Raw genomic sequence first — 25,418 nt, forward strand, 5'->3', positions numbered from 1 at the left:
CAGTGGGAGACCCCTCACAGGGTGCACAGCAACCTTTCAATAGTCAACAACCATTTCCCAAAAGCCTCTGTCACTTTCAAGCACAACTTTCACCGAGCAGTCCAAATCACGTTGTTTTTCCTTTGGTGATTTCTTCAGGGGCTGAGCAGGACATTCTGAGAGGCCACCTGGGTTGGGGTGTTTACCTGTCTGAAGGTGGGAGACTGTACTAGATGAGCTTTAAGTTCCTGTCGAGAAATCAAAGTCTTATGATTTGCAGAACTTCTCTTTTAAAAATATGTTTTGATCTACATAATACATGTGATGATTAAGAAAAAAGGTAATAGAATCAAAGGCATATGATGAAAACCACAGCCTCTGCCCTACCCCAGTCCCGATCCCTGGAAGCAATCTCTCTTAACACTTTCAGCTGTTTATTTTCCCCATAGTGCCATATGTCCAAACAATATTCATACATTTCTCTTCCCTGATTCATCTGTTATAAACATTACTGACTTCCTGCCTAAGGAAGAGTTTCTTTCACCATCATCACCGTCATCTCCCTACTCCCACCATCCCAATATAGTCTTATCACATATCGATAATTCTCATTTACGCTATGACCATGCAAATGTTGCACACTGCAGGGCCAAATAGTGTGCTATGATTGCACTTTTTTCTTAAAAACTCTTCTCTTCCCTAGCATTACTAACTGTCTTTTCCCTGCTTTCTCTGTGGCTCTGTCTATTTTCCCCATTTCTTCAGTTCTTTCCAAACTTCTTATCACTCCAAGACTTCTATTGCAGAACCCCAGATGCAAAGCAATGCACAGTTTCAGTTGCCAGCCTGTAATTAGACTCCTCCTTTGCAGTGTACTGTCTCAAGCCAGTCCCTCTCTTCCAACTCTGTCCTCCCCTGCTCTCTGCCAGGCGCAGCCTCAGCAACTGCTGCTGTCACAGGACAAGCAAGACAAATATTCTTCAGGCAAGACCAGCAGATCTGCTCCTAACTGTGACCGGGGCACAGGATGCCAGCACAACCTCAAGACATGTAGGAGACAAAGCAGATCCCTGGGGAGGGGGTGTGCTCAGAGGGGGTTATCCCACATGAAATGAGACTCCTCATGATTAAAGGTCGAGTTGCAGTTTACACAGCGTATCTTGTGTTGGATCTTCACGTCAACCCTGTGAAGCTGGCAGGGCAAGGTATCGTTATTCCCATTTTACAGATGAAAAACTGAGGCTCACAAAGGCATCACACGATTCGCCAAAGTTCACAGAGTTGGGACTCTAACCTCTGGTTTTCCAACTCCAAATCCAGGACATTTTTATACCACCCGCCTTCCTGCTCCCGTGCTTAGAGCCTAATGAAAATCAGGCGAGAGGGCACAGGCAGCATCAAGTCATCTTTGTATGCTTCACCTTTGGCTGCATTTCCCTCAAGCTTTGCACCAGGCAGGGGGGATTTGGGAAGGCAGCGTCTCTCTGCCCTGGCCATTAGCTAAAGTTGAGATATGACTGGGCTAATTAAGAGAGGACTTCATTAAAATCTATGCTTTAGTCATCATTTGTACCAAAAATAGAATTTCTTGCATTTTTAATCCTATTAGCTCACCGGCCCAGCTGAAGCATGTGTTGTCTTTATTTACTCTGAGATTGGTTTGGACTTTGGATAGAGTTTTTCCCTGATCACTAAAAGGATTTATTCAGACACAGTAGAATGGACTCAGTTCTGTTTTCTAAATTTATCACAATGAGCCCCCTTTCCACCCAGAAACTCAGGTGGATCTCGCCACCTTGATTTAAGTGCATTGTAGGAATCATGATAAAGACTGAAGGCCTCAATACTCCCTATTCTATAAAATACCCATAACAATAATCACATAAAATAATAGAGAACACAGAATATTAGAACTTAAGATTTCTTTTTAAGGCAGAAGAATCAGTAGCTGGAATAGAAGGAGCAACAAATGGGTTTCCTTGCGCAGGAGCAAGAATCCCCTGGGGCTCAGACCTGGAGCGAGTAGGGAGGGGGGGAGGAGGGGGCGAGGCACTGGGAGGTGTCAGTGGGGCTATGGAAATTCTGCACACAGAATGCAGTGTTCGTGGTTCAGTGAACTTCAAGTTCTAAAGGCTGATGGTTAAAAAAAAAAAGGCTGATGGTTTGGGATAAGGGATGGTACTCCCAGAAATGTCCATCCAGACCTCCGATGACAAATAGGATATGCCAAGAACTGGCATCTCCTCGCTGCCTCCTAAGTAGCAGTGCTGTCCTACTACACCTTGGTCCAATGTTTGCTTGAAATGTGTGTGCGCGCGTGTGTGTGTGCGTGTGTGTGCTGCACATCTAGCACTGGGTGTGGAGAAAGTCCTGCTGGTGACTCACCGGCCCTCCCTCCCCCAGAAGCAACTTTTGATCTGTCGTTGATGGTGGGACTTCACCAGCAGGGTCTTCCAGGTGAAGAGAAGGCCAAGGGACCTTCCCACGGGTGATGTGAGTGTCCCCTCCTCTCCTTCCCTTCAGAAAAACACAAATCCCCACCACAGGGAGCCCCGGCCCCCGCCTGCTGTTGCGAAAAGGAAGCTGCTTTGGCCACGTTCCATTACGTGCAGGGGAGCGAGAGAGTGAGCCAGCAGCTACCCGCGGCTGTTAGGATGACCACTCGACCACCTGATTCTAACCCCACCCTCGGGAGTTCTCCCTACAACTTAAACCACGGCCCATTCTCAGCTGAGTCGGAGCCTCTTCCCGGAATTATAAGCGAAAGGACAATCCTGAGGTCTAGAACCTTTCAAAACAGACCTGAGATGTTTGGTGTCTGAGGTTTCCCCAGCCCAGAAGGGCTCTACCCACGGGCCCCGCTCAGAAGGCCAGGGAGGCTCTGGGCGCTGGGCCCCGGGGAAGGCCAGCTGGTAAGCAGTCTCCCGGGCCCCACGGCCAGAGGGACTCCAAGGCCCACTCTGGAGCTGGCGGTTCTGCCCCAGGCTGGCTGAGACGCCGCCCCTCCACCACATACCACCCACGGCACTCAGAAGGGACAGTGGCTTTGGCCTGTTTTCAGGAAGGCAGAGGTCAGCTCAGCCTCCTTCCTGCCCTGGTATCTGGACACCAACCAGCCCGAACGGCCAGGCGTCCAAGATGCCCTGGGGATGATGGAAGCCCTTCGCCCTGGGTGGCCCAGCTTTGTGCTCACTGGGTCTGGGGCTTCTAGGCACAGAGCCAACGCTTGCCTCTGTCCGGAAATGAACACTGGGATTTGGCAGTGCTCCAGGGCAGAAGCCACTGAGGACGATTCTGCCTGAGTCTTTCAATCCACTGTAATAATAATAACTACTATATCAGCAATAATGATAGCCAACATTTATTGCCTAGTATGTGCCAGGCACATGTATTAACTTATGCATTCCTCACAAAAACACTGTGCCATAGGTGCTATAATTAGCCTCATTTTATAGGTAAAGAAAATAAGGCTCAGAGAGGTTAAGCAACTTCTCTAAGATCACACAGCTAGTAAAGGCTGGAGCTGGGATTTGAAGTTAGACAATCTGCCATCCGAGAAGCCACCATGTTGCCCACCTTAAATCTGAATTTCTCTTCCCTTTTGGGATCCTGTCATCCTCCAGCCTGATCAGGAGATGGGTCCAAAGTCCTGGGGCCACGTGTGGCTTTGGATGCTGGCCATCGTTACATGTCAGGCAACAAGCGTTCATTGAGCACCCACCACTTACTGGTCCCCGGTGACACGCGGGTGAGTAAGGCAGGCTCCACGTCCCGTGGGAGCTGCCAGGTACATAAAGAACAAGGGCGTATAAATAAATAAACATGACGTGATGACATGCGTGCTATGAGAACGTAAAGGAAAGTGTGACTAGCCCCGTGCTGGGGTCGGGGCAGCATCAGAGGCTTCACGGAGGAAGCGACATCTGGGCTGGGTCTCAAACGATGGGCGGTTTGCCAGGCAGAGCCGTGGGGACAGGGTGTTGCAGGCAAAGGGAACGGGATGCTCCGAGGTACAGAAGCATTACCAGTGTGAGCAGGGGGTGAGCTGGGCAGGGCCCGGGGCTGAGCCAGAACTCTACGCCGGGTGAGAAGCTCGATGGGGCTTGGAAGTTTGAGTGTTATCCTGGGGGCAGTGGGGAGAGGGGGAAGGTTTTGAAGCAGGAAAGGAATAAGATCTGCCTCTAGAAGGAAAACATCCCACAATCAGGAGGACGGATTAGAAGGAGACGAATTGGGGGAAGCTGTCAGAGAAGCCCTGGTGAGAAAAGGAGAGGGTCCAGATGAAGGTAAAAACTGGGAGGTGAGCAGAAGGGAGGGAGGGAGACTCTTCAGAAGGAGAATCAGCAGGACCCTGGGACGGGTGGGGCGTCGGGCAAAGGATTCTGGGGGCTCAGAGCGGCCGCTGGTTCCACTCACGCGCTTGGCTTAGAGCAGGAGGAGCACATTTGAAGGGTGAGGGAAACAGTTCACCGGTGTTAGAAATGTCTGGTTACCAACGGCGGAGATGCTCCCGGGCAACTGGAAATATGGGCGGCACTGTCACCCAGGAGGAGACAGGAGCTGGGCACAGAAATCCCTGTGTCGTGGGTGTGTGGATGGGAGATACAGCCGCTAGTAACTATGAAACAGCACCAAGGAGAAAGGGCTGGGAGAGAGGAGGGGTCGGGGGAAAACCAAGAGCGGATGGTGGGACCCCAAAGCCGAGAGAGAGAGAGACAGAGTAGGAAAAAGGAATCAGGATGGAACATTAGCTCACTGGCAAACTTGGTAATAACAATTTTAGTGAAGTAAACTAAAGCCCTTCTTTATTTTTCTCCTCTTAGCACCTCTCATGGCCCGATGTTATGTTGTAGTTGTCATTTGGGGGTTAACTTTCCCCCCCGGCCACAGTGTCAGGCATCTGGCAGGTTCTGCAGGTCGGTATTCTCAGCACTAACAACAGTGTCTAGTTTATAGATGGTGCTCAACAAATGTGCTGAATGAATGAAGCAAAGAAGGAAGGAAGGAAAGAAGGGAGGGAGGGAGGGAGGGAGGGAGGAAAAGAGCCAGATTTCAAGGGGCTAAAGCGCTAAGAAGTCAAGAAATGTTAACGAACATTGTAAATCAACTATACTTCATTTTTTAAAAATATTGAAAAATAAATTAAAAAGGAGTCAAGAAATGGAGCCAGACTTTTCCTTCCAGTTTGGCAATACAAGAAGAAAGAAATATTTATCAAGGCTCTGGAGTCCCTTCCCAAAGAGAGAACTCCAGGCCCAGATGGCCTCACTGGTGAATTCTGCCAAACATTTAAGGAAGAATAATACCAACTCTACACACACTCTTCCAGAAAATCGAAGAGGAGGGAATGGCTCCCAACCCATCCTATGATCCTATGATCATCCTATGATCACCCTGATCCCCAAACCAGGCACGGCATTCCAAAGACAGGAAAAATACAGACCAGTAGTTCTTATATTCATACATGCAAAAGGTTTTAACAAAGTGTTATCAGCAAATCGAATCCTCTTATTAAGAAGTGGAATCTATTTCCCCACCCACTGAACCTGGCTGCCCTTGTGATTTCTTTTTATCAATAGAAGGCAGCAAAAGTGCCAATTCTGAGCCCAGGTCTCAGGAAGCCTCACACACTTCCTGTCTGCTCGGCTACCACGCAAATGAGCCCAGCCTGGCCTGCTGGATGGTAGGAGATTACATGGAGCATAGATGAGCTTTTCTCCAGCAAGGGCCACCTAAGACCAGCCAGCCCCCAGCTAACCCACCTGCTGGCCACAGAGACGTGAGAGAGACCAGCTGAGCCCAGCCCATATTGCCCACCTACAGAATCATGAACTAAATGTTTTCTCTTTTAAGCCATTACAGCCTCGGAGATACTGCAGGCTCAGTTCCAGACCACTGCAATAAAGCGAATATCACAATAAAGTGAGTCATGTGACTGTTTTGGTTTCCCAGTGCATATAAAAGTTATGTTTACACTACACTGTAGTCTATGAAGTGTGCAATAGCATTATGTCTAAAAAAACAATGTACATACCTTAATTTTAAAATACTTTACTATAAAAATTGCTAACCGTCATCTGAGCCTTCAGCAAATTGTAGTAGTAACATCAAAGACCACAGATCACATAACAAATATAATAATAATGAAAAAGTTTGAAATATTGTGAGAATTACCAAAATGTGACAGACATAAAGTGAGCAAATGCTGTCAGAAAAATGGTGCCAGTAGGCTTGCTCAACGCAGAGTAGCCACAAACCTTTAATTTGTAAAAAACGCAGTATCTGCAAAGTGCAATCAAGAGAAGGGCAATAAAACGAAATGTGCCTGTGCATTTCAGGATGGTTTGTTATACAGCAAGAGCTAACTGATACAGGGGAAACTCTGCATTGTTAGATTCAGAGTTCCTCAAAGACAGAAACCATGTCTTACTCATCCCCAGTGCCCAAGGTTACTCAGCAAACACTTGGTGAATGTCTGCTAGTTTGCACGGCTTTGGCGGAAGACCTAAAAACCGCCATTCTGCCAATGACTGCTGTCTGACCCCCTCAATTAAAGAGCTCCCTGATGGCTGCTGTCATCCAAGGAGCTCCCGATAATTATGCCACCCACTAAACCCACTAAACCCCAGGCCCAGAGAAGGCTGGGACCTGCAGGCACTCAACATGTCATTCAGATTAGGTGGCTGAGGTGAGGCAGGTGTCAGACTCAGGGTGTTTGCCATCCTCACAGCCATTAGGTTAGGAATGTTCTTCCCTTCACAGAGCATCTCGTATTAGTGACTTTCAAGTAACCTTCAGGAGATCAGTGGCACTCACTTTAGCAGCCTTTTCATCTTTCCTAAACTGTCATTTCTGTGGGTGAATTTTGTCAGCAAGTTAGGGACTGGGAATCACTGCCTACAACTCAGCCAGACCCAAGGAGCCCCAGGACCAGGAAGCCAGGCCTCCACCTCCAGGTAAGTTAACCCATGAAGGGGACAAAGGCGAGAAGACCAGCAGGAAGTAATACGTGCAAAACACAGAAGAGCACAGACAGAGCCAGACTGGACCGCAGTCTAGCAGCCTAACAACTCAGTGCCTCAGTTTCCTCATCTATACAATGGGGATGACAATGGTATGCCCACCTCCTAGGACCATTGGGAGATAACAGAGTGAAAGTGCTTAGAACAGCATCTGGCACAAAGCAAGTGCTTTGTACATGCACCGATCATGACCAGCATCACGGTCAAGGAGTTTCTTAGAACTGCCACCCCCAGACCTTTCCCCTCCCCACAGAGTTCTCTCCTTGTCCACTGCCACTTTCAGGTGGCAGTCATCAAGTGGAAATAAATCACCCAGCTGTCTCCAGAGGGGAAGAAGGGCAAACAGACAACCGGCAGCTCAAGGCATGTGGACAGTTAGGGGATATTTCAGGCACCACCCTCACTGTGCTTGTGTCAGTGTTCCCCCAATCAGCCATTCCTGCACCACCTGCAGAATCTCAGGTATATCCATGTACCACCTATGTTACTAGTAGCCTACTCACTTTTTAAACTTACATTTTTATAAAAAGAAACCTTATATCACAACCGAAATGGAAAGTTAGCAGTCGCCTGCCATAAATAGAGGGTGCTGGGAAGAAAGAAATACAAGGAAAACAGAACAATGTTATTCAATTCCAGCTAGAAACTGTTGCTGCTCAAGACTCTGAGTCCAAGGCCAGCTTCCTTTCCCTTTGCTGAAGCAGGATGTCACGTGTGTTTGGGAAGTTTTATTAAAGACATATTAGCACAAAACTGAGATTTTCTCCTTGGAGGGTTGGGAGGGAATTTAAAAGAGGATGATTTAAAAGGGATTCTATCTTACTTAATGCTGTGTATCTAGTCCACCTGAAGTATCTGTGATCGTTAATTTTCTGTGTCAGCTTGGCTGGGCCACAGAGTTTCTGTGAGGGTGTCTTTGTGGATGAGATGAAGATTTAAATCAGTGGGCTCTGAGTAAAGCAGATTGCCCTCCATAATGTGGGTGGGCCTCATCTGATCAGGTGAAGGTCCAAATAGAACAAAACACTGACATCCCCCTCACCCGTGAGCAGCCTTCGGACTTGAATTGCACCATCAGCTCTTCCCTGGGTCCCCAGCCTACCAGCCTAGCCTGCTGATTTTGGACTTGCTAGCCTTCATAACTGCGTGAGCCAATTCCTTAAAATAAACCCCTCTCTCTCTCTATAAACACACACACACACACACACACACACACACACACACACACACACACATCCTATTGGTTCTATTTCTGGGAGAACCCCGCCTAACACAGCATCTCTCCATTGGGGTACCCAGCCCATACAGACTCACTAAGCTGAGAGCTGGCAGGTCATGTCCTTTAACTAGGGGTTTGGGGGCAATAACAGGAAGGGATGCCCTCTATTAAACACCCAAGATCAGGCAGATGCTGAGCCAGCTGGGGAACCATCCCCATGAACTTGAAGTGACACTCTAACATTTCCCCACCAGCATGACCCGGGGGACTGTGAGGTTGCCCTGCTGGAAAGAACGGCAGGCCCCCAAACCTCTTGCCCTTCCGACTGGGGAACCTCTGATGACGTGCGTCTGCAGCTATGACACAGTCCAGCCGTGGAGCTGGGAAACAGACCCCACACAATGAGAACTGCAGACTCATGCAGTCTTAGCTGAAAGGCGCTGTGTGATCATGCAGAACCACCCCTGCCCCAGCCTCTGCCTGGATTATTTTTATAGCAACCAGTTTCCATTTGTATGGGTCCCAGGAATGGAGACCTCACCGCTTCCTGACACGGCACCTGATAATTGGGCCCTAAACATTGGAAGAAGGTTTTCCAAACTTCAGTCACTGGCTTACCTCCTTCCTGAGTACCACCGTGAGATTTTACTTCATATTTGTCCTTAAATAAACCCACTCTCTAACAGAAATACATGTATTTCAGGAAGAAATATTTTGCTCCTGGGAATGGAGAATCAGCATGACCTGCCACAGAGACTGATCGTGAAAATTAAGAGCCACCCCCCGCAAAAAAGTTCACAAGTTCTGGTTCAATGCTGTTGTCCACCAAAGGGCTGAGTGAAGACCTGCTCTGTCTGGTTAAAGGAGGAAAACTAGAGTCGAAGAGATGTCTTCTCCTTGATGGAATCCCTGGCGGCCAGTGGTTAGGACTCAGTGTTTTCACTGCCATGGACCTGGGTTCGATCCCTGGTCAGGGAACTAAGATCCCACAAGCCATGTGGCATGCCCCCGCCCCCACAAGAAAAAGGAAAAAAAACAACAGAGTGTGACAGCCATAAAATGGAATACTACTCAGCAATGAAAAAGGAACAAAAGGAACAACATACTACATGTACAACACCATGGATGATTCATCAAACCTTATGCTGAGTGAAAGACGCCAGACACAAAGAGTGCATACTGCCTGTGACATTGTGACTTATAATAAAAAATATAGCTTTAAAAAAAAAAAAAGAAAAAGGAAAACTAGAGTCGAAGAGGTATCTTCCCCTTGATGGAATCACAAGAGCTGAAAGACCATTGAAAAGGGAACCACTTTGTCATTGAGTGATTTAATGTCATTTAATGTCATATCCAGCAGCACCTAAAATCACTCTAGCATTGTGCAGAAAACAGCCTTATGGAGGGCTCTGCCTTCCACGGATTCCAATTCTCTCTCAGGTGGTCCCCATGTGCCCTTCAGTCCTTCCCACCATCCCCCAGCCTACTCAGGTGGGCCCAGCCTGTCCCAGACCTAGAAGCCTCGCTTAGCCCCAGGGGCCCTGGCCCCCAGCAACCTGCTCCAGATCTATAGGAATTTCACCAGTGGAAGTTTCTTAGGAGCCAGAAACTAGGACAGGACTGGACACTGAATTCAAACCTGGGGAAGCAGAGAAACTGGAGCCCTCATCCACTGCTGCTGGGAGTGTAAAACGGTGCACCCACTTTGCGAAACAGTCTGGCCGGTCCTCAAACGATTAAACATAGAGTTATCATAGGAGCCAGCAATTCCACTCCTGGGTAAATACCCAAGAGAAATGAAAACACTCGCACAGAGAACTATACTCACTATCTTGTAATAACCTATAATGGAAAAGAATCTAAAAAATTATATATATATATATATATATATATATACACACACACATATATATATATACAATAACTGAATCACTTTGCTATACACCTGAAACTAACACAACATTGTAAATCAACTATATTTCAATAAAAATTTTTTAAAAAGGAAATGAAAACACATGAGCAACAGAAACGTACAGGAATGTTTACAGCAGCGTTATTCACAATAGCCAAGGGGTGGAAACCACCAAAATGTCCATCAACTCATGAATGGATAAACCAAACGGGTTATATCCACACAACAGAGTATTATTAGGCCATAAAAAGAAATGAAGTACTGATAGACTCCACAACATGGATGAACCTTGAAGACATTATGCGAAGTCGAAGAAACCAGACCCAAAAGATCACCCAGAGTACGATTCCATTTATACAAAATGTCCAGAATAGGCAAATCAATAGAGACAGAAAGCAGATTTGTGGTTAATTAGGGCTGAGGGGGATGGGAAAATAGGAGGGTGATCTCTAAAGGGTATGGGGGGGTTCTTTTGGCCGTGGTGAAATGTTCCAAAATTGACCGTGGTGATGGTTGCACATATCTGTGGATATACTAATATACACTGAACTGTACACTTTTAAAAACTCATTAAGAAAGAGATTTTAAAAAACACAGTGAGAGAGCTCTGAGTTCACTGGAGGCTGGTATCTCAACACCCCCAACCCCCTGGGTCTGACACAAGGACACCTAAGAGCCCTCCGTGGCCCCTGAGGTGGGAGGGAGGGTAGAAACCATGGGTCAGGACCCCAGGCCTTGAGTTGGTCTGAGCGAGAAGTCCCGCCCCACCCACCATGGCGCCCAAAGTTGACCATCCCACACCTACAACTGACCACCCACCCCCTAGGGCTGGAACTGAGCCAGCCCCTCACTTTCCAGGACACCCCAAGAGGTGGGGAACATGTGACCCCATTTCCCAGCCATCTGTCCCGAGCATACAGTAGGTGCTACTCGAGGACATGAGGACATGGACCACTCACTCAGTCCTGACCCTCACAGAGCGCCCCAAAGAACCAGCGGGATGAGTCAGGACCCCAAGCTGTGCCCGTCCTTCCCCAAGGCGGGGGGGGGGGGGGGAAGAAGACTGAGCTTGCTTCCCCCCCACCCCGCACCCAGGGCACCAGGATGTTTGCACGAGCCGTTCCCTGTCTAGAAAGTTCTTAGATCCGGGGGTGAATGGCTCCTTCCCTTTATTCAGCCTCAACTCCAAAGACCTGTCCTCAGAGAAGCCTTCCGAGACCATCCAAGATAAGTGACCCCGTTTTATTTTCCTTAAATCACTGCACATCATCTGCTGTTTTCTTCTTGATCTCTAGTCCCTTCTTTTGTTCTGTCTCGTCCCTCTAGACTGCAGGCAGGGGCTTATGTCTGTTTTGTCCCTGCTGTGTTCCCAGTGCCCAGGACAGTGCCTGGCACGCGGTGGCTCGAGGGATGGTGCCCTGTCAGGCGCTCTCCTCTCGACTCAGGCCTCACCCGGAAGGCCCAGAGCAGCGAGGAGGTGACGACCGGGAGAGTGTCCGGTGCGGGGCCCTCACTGGTGATGACGGCTCAGCATCCTCCTATCCCTTGGGATTGTCACGGCCTCCGGCTCGCCTCTGAGTGCAGGAGCATGAAAATTCCAAGGCTCCTCTTCCCCTGCCTGGAAACTGTACAAAAAGCACCTGGGACAACACAGGTGAGGTTGAGAGGGGCTCAGGCCAGGCTCCGGGACACACCTGGGGCCATGAGCCCAGGGAATGGGGAGCATAACTTGCCAGGCATCTCCAGACTTCTCGAAATTCCTGGGGAGAAGGGGAAGCTGCGAGTCCTTAGCAGCCAATACTCACCGCAGCTGGGGGTGGGCACATCACCCAGTAAAGGGGACCTGGATGGGTCACCAATGGTGTCAACACCACCACCATCATTCTGCCCTGTGTCCCACCTGTACTATTCATGACCCACACTGTCTTTAAAACACGAGTCTCAGACTTTCCTGGTGGCACAGTGGTTAAGAATCTGCCTGCCAATGCGGGGGACACGGGTTCGATCCCTGGTCTGGGAAGATCCCATGCGTGGAGCAACTGAGCCCATGTGCCGCAACTACTGAAGCCCGAGCGCCTAGAGCCTGTGCTTCGCAACAAGAGAAGCCACCGCAATGAGAAGCCCGCGCACCGCAACGAAGAGTAGCCCCCGCTGGCCGCAACTAGAGAAAGCCCACGCGCAGCAACGGAGACCCAATGCAGCCAAAAAAAAAAAACCACGAGTCTCACTTGATTAATTTTTCAATGTGTATTATACCATAAATGGAAAATCAGTATCACTTGCCAAGCGACTGACATTTTACTAATACACTTTAAAAAAAAATGAGCGTATTACAGTTTGTAACCTTGCCTGTATGCTACAGAAATCATCTCCAAATGCCTGTGGGCGTGCAGACCACACTCTGGGCGGGAGGATGATTAAGTCTCTTTTGGGTTCCGGCCTAGAAGAATGTGACCCGGTGTCACGCTGACATAAAGGGACGCTGACCATGCCACTTGGGCCTGATGCCCTCCAGGCAAGACCAACTGCAGGAGGGGGAGGGAGCCGCTGCCCGAGCCCTGAGCCCCTCTCGTCCCCCACTCCACCCCTGCCACCCGTCCCTGGGGTGGGCTAAAAAGCAGGAGGCCGGGAGGACACCCTCTCTCAGCTATTCATGCAACAGATTTATTGAGCACCTACGGCACACTTAGCTCTGTGCTGGATGCTGGTGTTACCCCAGGGAACTCAACAGATCTGGTCCCTCAAACAAAGACCATCAGAAGTAATGGAAGTGATTACCGATTAGACAGAGGGTTCCTGTCCAAAGCAGGGTTCCCAGAACACCCTTCTCCATTCCACACACATGTGAAATACAGGAATCAAGATGGTTTTGCCCAGGGGAGGGGTGGGCGTGGGTTCTGTTCTCTGTGATCAGGCTGTTAAGGGCACAGGACCCTCATGTGGTCCAGCACCCTTAGGACTGACAAAGCTGACTTGGAGGAAGAACACTGGTGTCCAAGACACCCACCGGCACATCTGCAGCAAAGGCACTTTGTTGGCCCAAAGGGGCAGGATTGTTTCAAGAGGACGCATATATCTGTATTGAAAAAGAGGGATGTTGATGGGCTATATCCATCCAATAGAGCAGGGTCTGTGGGGTCCATGAGACTTGGGTTCAATCCTAACCCCAAATTTTTAAGACTCCATTTCTTCATCTATAGGGCAGGGATAGTCCTTACCTCATAGGGTTGTTGTTCATCTTAAATGAGATAGAGGATGTAATGCACATGGCCCAAGCTACTCTGCACCCTATAAATGCTATACTGATAGCAATGGTAAATTATTGCTACTAAGACTGGCAAAATGAAAGTCATTTTCTCCTATTCTCAAACACCAACCTAAAGCACAGTTCCCGACCCAGGTCTTTATGTGTCTCTCTGAATTCTCTTCAAAGGCCCAGACTCCCATTCCCGACGGTCTCCTCGATACCTTTCCAGGGATCTCATAATGGCCCTATTAGCACACCTTAAATGTACCACGTTGCTCCCTCCCCAAACCACCACTTGTCTGTTAACAGCACCCAGACGGGAAACCCATCACGCCTGTGAGGGGGCCACAGAGGGATGTTTCAAGGGGCATGTTCCATGGGGGCTGGATGGCACACGTCCCGGTTACCTTGCCCCTGAATTACTGCACTGCTGCCACCCAGTCTACCATGCCCCCCCATCTCCTAAAGTTCCCCACCCCAAAACCTACAAAGCTCGCACTGCTTACTGAATTCAGGGAAGACTATTTCATCATTATTGAACTTCATGTACACACGTAACCCATGAATATATTCTCTCTGTTACAAACAAGACCGGAGTCCCGTGGCCCATTCCTGCCTCTCCCTTCTCCCCACGCCAGCCACACTGATCGATTCGGATGTATCCTTCCAGACACTTTTCTTGCATACATGTAATAGGTATGAGGCCATAAGAATGCAGCGACATTTATAAATAGCCTATTTTTCCATATATTGTTTTGCTACTTGCTCTTTTTTTTTTTTTTAGCTCAATAGTGTCTTATAGATTTTTCTACATTGGTACACAGAGATGAACCTCGAGACTTTTTTCTCTGCGATCCAAATTTTTAAAAAAATTTTTATTGAAAATATAGTTGACATACGATATGTTAGTTTCAGGTGTGCTACATAGTGATTTGACATTTGCACACATTTTGAAATAATCTCCGTAAGTCTAGTAGTTCAATATATTACATCCCATGGCTTATTTAATAACTGGAGGCTTGTACCTCTTAATCTCCTTCACCTATTTTGCCCCTCCCACCCACCTTGAACCTTGTTCTTTTAAACTTCTGTAACATGACTGATGGATATTTAGTTGCTTCCAGGTTATTTCCACTTTTTTCCTTTTTCTCTCTCTTTTTCATCCCAACATTGCTGTGGGAACATCATCATGCCTGCCTCCCTAGCCAGGTTCATTGGGATGTGGAGGGAAGCCCCCTTCACCTTCGCCCTCCCAGCTCTACCCCCCAGCCCTGCCCTCCCTTCCAGCACCTTGCACTGCAGGCTAACTGGACGCTCAAGGCTTCTCAAGCAGGGCTCCTGCCTGCAACCTCTTTCCTTTTCTTTCCCTCCCTTCTGCAAACCCGGAACCATCAGTGCCCAGGGAAATTCTAGGGACTCTTCCAAGTCCATCTCCAGTCCTCCAGCCTTAAGGAAACTCTTGAACACCACGACATGGGCTTCCCTGAAACCCCATCTCGTGACCCCGGTCCTGGTGCGTACACCCTTGGACCCACCATCCTCTTCGCTAGACTGTAACCTGCTTTGAAGAGAGGGAAATCCCCCTTTGCCTACACAGCTCACTGCCCAGAGTCACTTAACAACAGCCATCAAGATGAAAGTGGGCAAGCCAGCCCCTCCCTCGGCTTTCCTTTGGTTCAAGCAAACCACAAACATCTCAAGTCACTTCCATGTATAATACATCAACATACCGACTCCTCCAATCCCTGCAACAACCGGCCAAGGTCATCCAGGCGGCACGATGACCCTCATCAAAGATGGGGAGGACTCCCTTGGAAACTGAGTGGCGGGTTTGGTCTGAAGCTGAACATCGGGGCCTCTTTGCAGAAGACGAGCTTGGGTGGGGAGCTTACAGTTATTTCAGGTTTAGTCATGTCAAAAGGATGAACATCTCAGCCCCAGTTATGCGATCTCCCAAAAGGCAGTCACTCCTGCATTAAGATTTGTGCCAAATCCAAGGATCACCTGTGCTTATTAATTGTATCCTTCCATTATTTAAAAAAATGCTTTAAAGTTTAAAATATCAACTCAAGTTTCACCCTGCACAGTACTGAAACTATGAGTCTGTGTGCTGTTTGTGTTTTTTTCCCAACTACCAACTGAGAAAAAGACATAATTACTCTTTTTCGTTTCATGTTCAGCTGTGAACTTTTAAAAACGATCTTGGTTACCGCCAGTGATAACACGCTTTGGGAAACGTTCATTAGAATAAGATGAATGAGACTTTGGGTCATATTTATTCACTGCAAAATTTTTAAACTAATTTCATTTTAAGGAAAGAGAGCCCTCCAGAGAAGTTTGTGATCAGAAGCACCAGAAAGAGAAATCTTCAAAGAGAGTTCTCTATCAGGCAAACTTACTTGGTCTTAGGCTACAAGCAGTTTTCACTGAGGGACTTAACTTGTCCCTCTCTGCATCCTGCAGGGTGATAGATGTTTCACATCCAAATTTCTCAGAACAATCTTGACGCCAAATATCACACCGGCGACCGCTCCCTCAGCTCTAGACCCAGGAGTGCTAGGAAGCTTCTAGAAGCTGATGTCATCCAACCTGTCCGAGGAGGGCAGGAAGCTGGGCAATCTCTTCACCCTCAGTTCCCTTTTGGATCAACAGAAACCCAGCCTCCCCAGGAAAGTGAGAGCCCTAGAAATTCAACTATTCAGGTCAACAGCTCCTTGTTAAACCCTTGAGATACCATGTGAACAAACCAAGTGTCTTCAGACGGGAAGACGGTCCTCCTCCAGCCTCCGTCTTCCTACTCACCCCCACCCCCAGGATGGACGACATCCCCAGAGCCCGACAGCTGTGGCCGGGAGCGACCCAATGCCAGTGGGAAGTGACCCACTGCCTGAGCATGGCTCCTAGCCCACTTCTCTCCGATCAGCATCCCAGATGGATGACACATGCCATAAGGGTCCCTGACCCTGGGGACCTGGCCTGGAAACCCACTGACCACTCCCAGCCATCGAGCTCCTCAGCAGTGAGTCCCCAGACCCAGATCTCGTCCAGGTACTGCCGCCAACTTGCTGAGCGACCTCGGGTGAGTCACTCCACCTCTCTGAGCATCCTTAGCTGGCAAACTGGGACTTTCTAAGGCCCTTAGGTCCCTGAAAGTCTTAGTCCACGGCTTCCCTGAATGCAGAGCGCTCTCACCCCTCCCACCCTCTGCCCAAGGCTTCGCTGCCTGGAAGAGTCCCAGTGACCGGAGCAGAGCAGAGCTAGTGCTGCCGTGGGTGTTGGGTTACCAGGCCGGCACTCTCCCCGGGTAGCAGCTCTGCCTCGGATATTTTTAGACTCCCCCCTCAGCCTGTCCCTAACAAGAGCCAGATACATCTGACAACTCGCCCCATGGGTCAGTCCTGCCAAAACTGCACTTTTGGGTCACTCCTGCAGGGAGCCAGACTCCATCGCTCCTGGGGTGAGAAAGGGAGCCTCCTCTTCCCACCGCCCCTACCCCTACCCCCATCCTTCCCTGGACGAGATGAAGCCAACATCCAAGGGTCGGGCCCCAGTTCTGTCTAAGGTGCCAGCTGCCCTCGCTCGCTGTTCCAGCTGCTGCTGCCAATCGCCTACGCCCAGTAAGACGTCCCCGGAGCCCATCCTCCTGCACTGGAGTCCTGTCGCCGACCTTTAACTGCCTCTTCTGGAAGGACTCTGCTCCGCAGTCCCAATGCCTGGGACTGCACCCCACCTTTGGGGGATGGCTGCCACCACCCCGTGGCTGGAGAGCCCACCCCCATCCCGCCTTAGCCCCCGAAGCCCATGTCAGAGGCCTCACTTGTCCACAGAGCTGGGCAGCGGCCGCATGTTGCGACACACACACACACACAGCTATCTGCACCTCCCCAGGACAGTGGCTGCACTCCTGCCTTCCAGACAAATCCCGCCAAGCAGCCAGCAATCTACCGCCACCCCATCTGGCCTGGGAAGGCATTCATGTATTTTTGTCTCGACAGACTTCCCTTCCTGGTCATGTCTGGCAGAGTTTACTATGACAAAGAGGCGGCCTCAGCTGTGCCCCCGTCAACCAGGAAGGCCGCAGAGGGCAGGAGAGTCAGCACGGGCCTGGGATGAGAAATTAGCCTGTTGAGCCTCCCCGTGATTCACCTGTTGCTGGAAAATGGAGAGTCCGTGCGCACACGCTCGTGGTTTCAGCTCCTGCCCTGCAGATATTATGCACAGGGCAGAGAAAGGAAATCTAGGTGAAACACTCACTTCCATTCCAGTAACAAAGGGCCTTAGACATTACTTGTGTGTGCAGGGGAGTGGCGGGGAGGGCTGCATGGTTGTGCCCTGTATTTACAATCAGCGGCCACAGACCCCTCAGCCCCTCAAGAGCTGTGCCCTAAACTGGGGCCGGGAAGCCAGAAGAGGGCTCGGCCCCTCCCCTCTGGGTGGGGCAGTGCAGTGTCAGCCCCACCCGCTGGCCCTGCCCTCACCACCCCCCACCGTGGGACACCTCTGCGGCTTCCAACACGAACACCTGTCCCCAGATTTCAGGTGAATCTCAGTTTCCCCACTGGAGGGACAGAGGTGGCTACAGGCTATGCGGCCCACGCCCGGCCTCCCCTCCCCCATTCCCGGCGGGGCTGGAGGCAGCTGATCCTAAAACCCTCAGTGGGAAAACAGGTTCCCCACGCCCCTCCCTCTGCTGTGGCCTTGGTATCTGCCAAGGCCCCCGTGGGTGGGCCCTGATTTCCCCAGGAGGGTCTCCCCCTGACTCTCCAAAACCCACCAGGGCATCTCCGGGTGGAAAAAAGGGGAGGGCTTGCAGGGAAGCGGATGGAGGTTCAGAGCCTGGCTCTTGGCACTTAACTCGCTCAGGGACCTTGAGAAACTGACCTAAGGTCTCTGACCTGGCTCTCCCCACCTGCAGCCCAGGAGTGGGGATGGGCCGGCGCAGGGGGAGGCTTCCAGGAGCCCTGGAGGGCACGGGGCAGCGCGCTCCATCAGAGGCTGACGGAGAGTCAGCACGGGCCTGGGAAGAGAAATTGGCCAGTTGAGCCTCCCCGTGAATCACCTGTTGCTGGAAAATGGAGAGTCTGTGCGCACACGCTTGTGGTTTCAGCTCCTGTCCTGCAGATATCATGCGCAGGGCAGAGAAAGGAAATCTAGGTGAAACACTCACTTCCATTCCAGAAACAAAGGGCCTTAGACATTACCTTTGTGTGCAGGGGAGTGGCGGGGAGGGCTGGATGGTTGTGCCCTGTATTTACAATCAGCGGCCACAGACCCCTGTGGCACCTCCAGCAGCTGCGGCAGCTCTGTCAGAGGCTCCATCAGCTTCTCTTCCCTTCCTTGTCCCTTCCAGGCTCCTGGGGAAACCCGGCTCGTGTCCCTTCCTCATCCGCCGTCCACTTCCTTACTGAGGCCAAATTCTGGGGAGAGGTGGCCAGCAACCGTGAGCGGATTCTGGAATTTCTAACTGAATCACACTGAAGCACAGAGGAGGCTGCAGACTCTCTGTTTAATTGTGGTAAAATATACATCACAGGATACTGATCATTTTAACCACTTTTAAGTGTAGAATCCAGTGGCATTAAATACACTTACAGTGTCGTGGAACCATCACCACTCCCTATACCCAAAATGTTTCCATCCTCCCCAGCCCTGTACCCATTAGCAATAACTCCCCATCCCTCTCTGCCAGCCCCGGGTACCTCTGCTCCACTTTCTGTCCCTCTGAATTTGCCTATTCGAAGTGCTTCCTGTCAGTGAAATCATACAATATCGGGGCTACCGGCTTCTTAAGACCCTCTCCAAGCCCGTTACCTTACACCTCACTCTGCCTGGCACTTTTTAGACTGGCCTCTGCATTTCAGACACAACTCAGTTAAAAGATCGCCCCACCTCACCCCACATACACATCTTTGCAGCTCGGGATGGGGCACTGCCCCTTTTCCCAAACCTGAAACGGGGCTGTCATTCTTGTTCCAAAGCAAGAGGTGGGTCCTGTGGTCTGGAGGGAGGGCTTTGCTCTCTGTGGTCTCCCTCAGGCACAGGTGCCCCCAACTAACCCCCATTTACGAGCTTCCCATGTCAGTCCCAAATTAGGGCCTCCCCGGGGTATATTTAGGACGCTGGATTTGGGGAGAGTGTAGAGTCCTCCTGTATACGAGCTCTAGGCTCCCCCTTCTCCGGACCCATGCGTGGGGCCCTCGTAGCCCCCCAAGCCCAACCGGAGTGGAGCGGGGACAGGCGTCATGCAAGCAGTGCCTCCAGCTCCTCCACTCGTCCAACCTAAGGCAGTTGCTCCCTGCCGCTGGGGGGCGCAACGGAGCCGCGGCCGGGGCCGAGAGGGGCCCCAATGACCCAGCCAGGGCGCAGCGGGTCCCGCGCGCTCCGTGAGGCGGGGGACCGTGCGCCGAGGCGCCGGAGGCCTTCACACGACGAGAGGGGGGCTACCCGGGACTCCGAGAACCCTGGGAGTGGAGCTAGCGGGGGCGAGGGGAGTCGCCCTGACTCCTCCCCAAACTTTTCCCGCCCGCCTCGACGCAAAAGGCGAAGGAAGCAGTCCGGGGGTGGGGAGGTGGAATTCGGGGTCCCGAGCGAGGTCGGCGCAGGCGGGAAGTCCGCGCCCTCGCAATCTGGCAGAGGAACAGTGGATTTTCGGCAGGGAGGGGCCTCGGCCCCTCCCTGTCCCCCACCAATTGCAGGGACCTCTCTGGGTCCGGTACGTGCAGGGGCTGGCGACCCCGCTGCCCCGTCGCCCGCAGCCCGGAGCCCCCCGCTACCTGCGCGCGCCTCCCGGGCGAGACCCCGACTCACCGGACGCTGGCGGCTGGACAGACAGTCGGGCTGGGGCGCGAGGCGAGGCCGCCGGACTGTTTTGAAGCTCTGGACTGGGACTGCGCGCCCTCCCTCCTCCCTCTCCGTGGCGCCGAGCCGCCTCCCCACGTCCCCCCTCCTTCCCCGACCCCGCCTCCCGGGTCGTGATGTCAGGAGCCCGGAGAGCAGAGTGGGAGGGGCCGCGGGAAGCGGGTGGGGGACACTGGGGAGAAAGGCCGGAGCCTGGGGAGCGCCCCCAGCCCCAGCCCGCCTCCCTGCGCTACTTTGGCCAAGTTTAGGGCAGAGCTGGTAGCGCAGTTCGGGGGAAAGAGGGAGAAATCCGAGCTTCCTCGCAGCTGGAAGGCTCTCCGCACTGCGCTCGCCCTTACGGGTTTCCAGCTCCCCCTCCTCTCCTGCCCTTCTTCTCCCCCGTTCTTCTCTTCCCTTCCGATAAGGGTTAAGGACGAGTGTTCTGGAATCCGACTGCCTACTTTAGAACCCCTTCCCTGGCACTTTTCTTAACTTAGTGATCTCCTTACTTTTGCCTGCCTCAGTATCCCCTTCTGGAAGTGGAAGTCACAATAGGACCTCTTTCCTTGGGTTGTTGTAAGACCTGAAAGTGTCATACCTGCGCAGTGCCTGGTACATAGTAAGTGCTCAGTTAATCTTAGCTACGGTTATTTTTATTTTCCGACATAGAGTCCCTGGCCTTGGTGACAGGGCAACCAGGGACGCAGTCTTAGGACTCCTCCAGAGTCTGCCTCGCACAAACCACCACCCATATCTTCTGACCCCGCAGCCCTGGAATTTACTGTCCCTGGCAATGACATCAAAAGACAAGGAACTGTCTTTCTCTCCAGCCTCAGTTTCCCCATCTGGGAACTGAGAGGGCTGATCTGCCCTGGAGGTTCTTATGGGATGGGGCAAAAGGCCAGAGGGGCCTGAGCCCCATCTGTGGGGCTGTGGAGTAGGGAGGGAGGATTTACTGTATTGAAACACTGAAGCAATTCCAAAACAGGACCACAGCATGTTACAGTATATTTTAAGCTTTTAACTGAACACATTAATGTTATTTGCACACACCCCGAAATGTAAGGCAATGGACTTGTGCCACTAACAAAAGAATTAGAAACCCTTTTAAGAAATGCTAACTTATTGTGCAGTAGCTGGTCTGGCTGGGACGCCATGCTTAAACTTTCTGATGCGTCTCTTTTCAATCCTGTTGGGGGAGTCTGCAAGGGGAGAGCCTCCTTGGGTCTAAATCAGAAATCCTTAGGCGATTTGAGGCCCCTTCCAAAGGGCCACCCCACGCCCCGTCTTGAGGTTCCCCAGCTGGCCTAGTGTCTGACCTGCCACATCTCTTTTAATTTTGAAATTCTATGGTTAATCAAGACTTTCATCTCCCAAGCAAGAGATTCTTTGTAGGGCTGGAGAGGGGGTAGGAAGGTGTTCATTTGAACTGAGGTCCCACATAAAAGGGGAGGAGAGTGGGGTCTGGCTGCTGCCGAGGAGGGCCATGCAGGGCCCACCCACCAGCAGGGACAGTGACGCCTGCCTGTCCCATGGCCACCTGGAGGACAGAGAAAACCCAGAAGGCTCTCCCAGAACGGACAGTCCAGGTAGAGGCTGGAGCAGGTAGATTTCTGCCGTTTGCTGAGCCCTCACTCTGTGCCAGTTAGTTTACAACTACTGTCATCAATATAACACAACAGTCCATGAAGGAACTAAGTTTCAGAGAAGCTACCTAAGTAACTCGCCCAAAGGCCCTATTCAAGGGATGGAGTGTGGATTTGAAGTCAGACTGACTGTAGCAAACCCTGCTCTCCTCCTCCCACTATATCCCTATTTACAAAATGCTCACCAGGGTCAAGCCATAATTTCTACCATACCCACTAGCCACCTGAACTAGTATTCACTTAATATTTTTCTTTAAATCAACTCTATTTATTTAACTATATTCATTTTTAAAAAGGAAGCCCTATATCATCACGGTAAACAGGAAACCAATTCCAACCACCAAAAATAGAAGACAAACTTACAAATATAAACACTACCCAGAGAAAACAGTGTGAGTACATTCTAACCAGATACTGTTGCTTGAAAGAGTCCATGAACCTGAGGTTTAGGATCTATTAAAAAGGGAGAGCAGCCAGTGTAAGATGGGTGTTAGACTCATGCTAGCACAGAAGGAGACTTTCTCCTTCTTCTAATCAGAACTATTGCAAGATCATTGGAAAAGGGAATTACTTTCTCACTCCATGATTCAAGGCTGGGCAATGCCTCCTCCTCCAAAAATCACCTCCCATTTGCCTTCTGGTGGGGCATGCCCCACACGAGGAAGAACCTGGCCAGACACCAAGATGCCTCTCTAGGACCCAGAGAAAGGAATGATTGATTGCATCTCTCATTTGTTTCCAAACCTTCTCCGGAGCCCCACCTACCTGTGCAATTCACCTGCTACTTGCACCTCTTAGTTTTTGCTCTTCAAATATACACCTGTCTCTCCAGGAAGATTGGAGGCAGAAACCTGCCTTATACCCACTGTATCCCCACTCCTGGTGTTTCAGTAATAAGTTTGAATCCTCAACATGGTGTGGGGGAAAAGTAAGAGTGTGTTCAACTGAGTTCTGGGTCCCAATTCTTCACCCCACTATATAGTAGTATATATCCACACCGCAACTATAATCTCCTGGCTAGGAGAGCATACTTACCCCCTTGGCCTTGAGTTAAGCCATGTGACTGGTTTTGGCCAATGAGATATTAGCAGACTTGACCCATGCAAAGGCTGGGAATGTGCTTGAGCGGTAGGGCTTGCCCTCTCGTGCTTTTGCCACTTGTATAAGCAGAATAAACCTCCACTAGTCCATTGGCCCCAGAAAAATGAGACATGGGAGCAGAGCTTCCCTACATGACCCACGGAACTTCCATATGGGGCTCAGACTGCTCCAGCCAAGCTGCAGACACATGAGTAAGAAATGATGTCTATTCTTGCATGTCACTGAGGCATCACGGTTGTCTGTTTCACACCTGTAGCTGGTCGATAAAAGGATCATCTCATATGGGGAGAGAGAACTGTAAGGAAGGCATCTGAAGGCATGGGAGGCCATGGAGAAGGCTGGGGCGTTCGTTCAGGGTTGGAAAGAGAAGTTGGTTGAGAACTCAGTGATCTCTTGTGTGTCCTTTCTGGCTTGAACGTTTTAAGGTTCTGCCAGTTTCTTATAACCTATTCCTGTTGACTCTTTTCTGTTCTCAGAAGGAATGACTTGGGATGTCCATGCCTGGGGGCAAATCTGATCCCCAACCTCAAGGCAGCCCAGTAGAACTTGGAGTTGTAGCAGAAGAGCTGATGGAGAAGAATATGTGGGCTCTGGTCAAAAAGGATGGAGATCTAAAAGAAAATGTGACCTAAATTCATAGAGCGATGATGGGAGTGGATCAAATATGAATGTGATTCAACCAGCGAAAACTGCTTTTGGTTGGTGGGTCAGTTTCACAGATGACAAGGGTTTTACTAACTTCCATTTAATAACCATTTCCTTTGAAAACAAACTGGTAGATAAGATGGCCCCGTGGGATCTGCCACCTGGTGTTCACAGTCTTGTGTACGCTCCTCCTCCCTTGAGAGTGGGTGGGACGTAATGACTTTTCATGACTAGAATAAAATGAAAAAATGATGGGATGTCACTTCCATGGTTAGGCTATAAAAACTATGACTTCTGTGTCACCAGCACATTCTGTGGCCCTCTAGGCTTGCATGCTTTCATGAAGTACACTACCATGTTAGAGAGACCCACATGGCAAAGGACCAAGGGAATTTCTGGCCAACAGTTGGCCAGGTACAGAGATCTTCAGTCCAACAGCCCCCAAGGACCAGAATGCTGCCAACAACCATGTGATCTTGGAAGCAGATCCTTCCCCAGTTGATCCTTCCCCAGCTGTGGCCGACACCTTGATGGCCACACCCTCTGAAGCAGAGGGCCCAGTTAAGCCATGCCCAGCTTCCTGACTCACAAAATCTGTGTTAAATGTGTGTTGCTTTAAGCTGCTAAATTTGAGGGGGGTGGGGTTGGGTTCTATTGTAGACTTTGTATCAGTCAGGATAGGCTAGGTTATGGCATGATAACAAATGATCCCACGATCTTTGTGGCTTGCAACACAAGTATTGATATATCTTGCTCACAATATATGTCCATTATGGGTTGATTTTGACCATGTGTCCATATCATCTTTACTTCAGGAGGCAGGCTAGTGGAGCAGCCTCTATATGGACCATTGCTGGTCTCAGGGAATTAGGAAGATAAGATGATGAACCACTCACTGGCTATTAAAAGCTTCTGCATGCTCACATTTCATTGGCAAAGCAAGTCATGAAGCCAAGCAGCAAAAAAATCTCCCACTAGCCATGTTATCTTGGCAAGTCACTTCACCTCTCAGGGGCCAACACTATCTTTGCATTTTGCTTACCGTGCTAAGTGCTTCTGGGTGTAGGAATATAGCAAGCACATCTAAAGGCCTGGCAAGCAACATCTTCTCTTGGCTACTCTTCCAGATATGGAGCAGGATCCTCCAAACCAAAGGCCCTGCCATCAGCACTTCTAGACGGGGCTTAGCTGGTTTCCCATCTTGCCATCGAGAGACATCTGGGAAAGCCCTTAGTGCCTGCTGTATGGAGAGTCAAGAAATCTGAATTCCCAGAGTGGGAGCTGAGAAGTATGCTCTCTTGAGACCATTTCCTCCCTGTCGCCCACCTCCACAGATGGGGTCGGAGGGCAGGATGGAGACAATGGTTTCCAGCAGAGAAACGAGCCCTCGTGTCCTCCCACTTAATGCTTGGAGCCCTAGGTCTCACCGCTTCTCTCTGTCACAAAATTTCCTGCCAGTGCAAGAAGAATTCACAGCACAAATATTGTCCATTTGACTTATGACTGATCACCAAAGACAACAGCCACAGAATTTCCAAACCTCTGGAGATTCCAGCCATGCCCATGCTGTTTGGGGCTTTCACTTCTTTTTTTCCTCCCCCCTACCTCCCCCCACCCAGGTATGAACACAAGTGTACTGTGAGCAGAGCCTGAGGGGTGAGTCTGGGTTTTTCCCATTATAGAAATGTTTGGCATCGAGACCCAACACATCTGGCTGCTTGACTGCAGTTCTCAGTTTGCATCAGGAGTTTTGGCACCATAGGGACAGAGCTTCAGAGCACTCCCAGATTTGAATCTCCCTGAAATACAG

General features: G+C 50.4%; 1 protein-coding gene across 1 annotated transcript in view; it reads right to left on the reverse strand.

The window, feature by feature from the left end:
* The window catches only part of EMP2 (epithelial membrane protein 2), a 39,253-nt gene extending 18,948 nt beyond the window's left edge, over positions 1-20,305 (reverse strand). The window contains exon 1 of the mRNA XM_059897620.1: positions 20,187-20,305. The gene's annotated coding sequence lies outside the window, so the exon portion shown is untranslated. The remainder of the gene's footprint in view (positions 1-20,186) is intronic.
* Positions 20,306-25,418: the final 5,113 nt, after the last annotated feature.

Source organism: Balaenoptera ricei, chromosome 15, assembly GCF_028023285.1.
Source record: "Balaenoptera ricei isolate mBalRic1 chromosome 15, mBalRic1.hap2, whole genome shotgun sequence".
Lineage (NCBI taxonomy): Eukaryota > Metazoa > Chordata > Mammalia > Artiodactyla > Balaenopteridae > Balaenoptera > Balaenoptera ricei.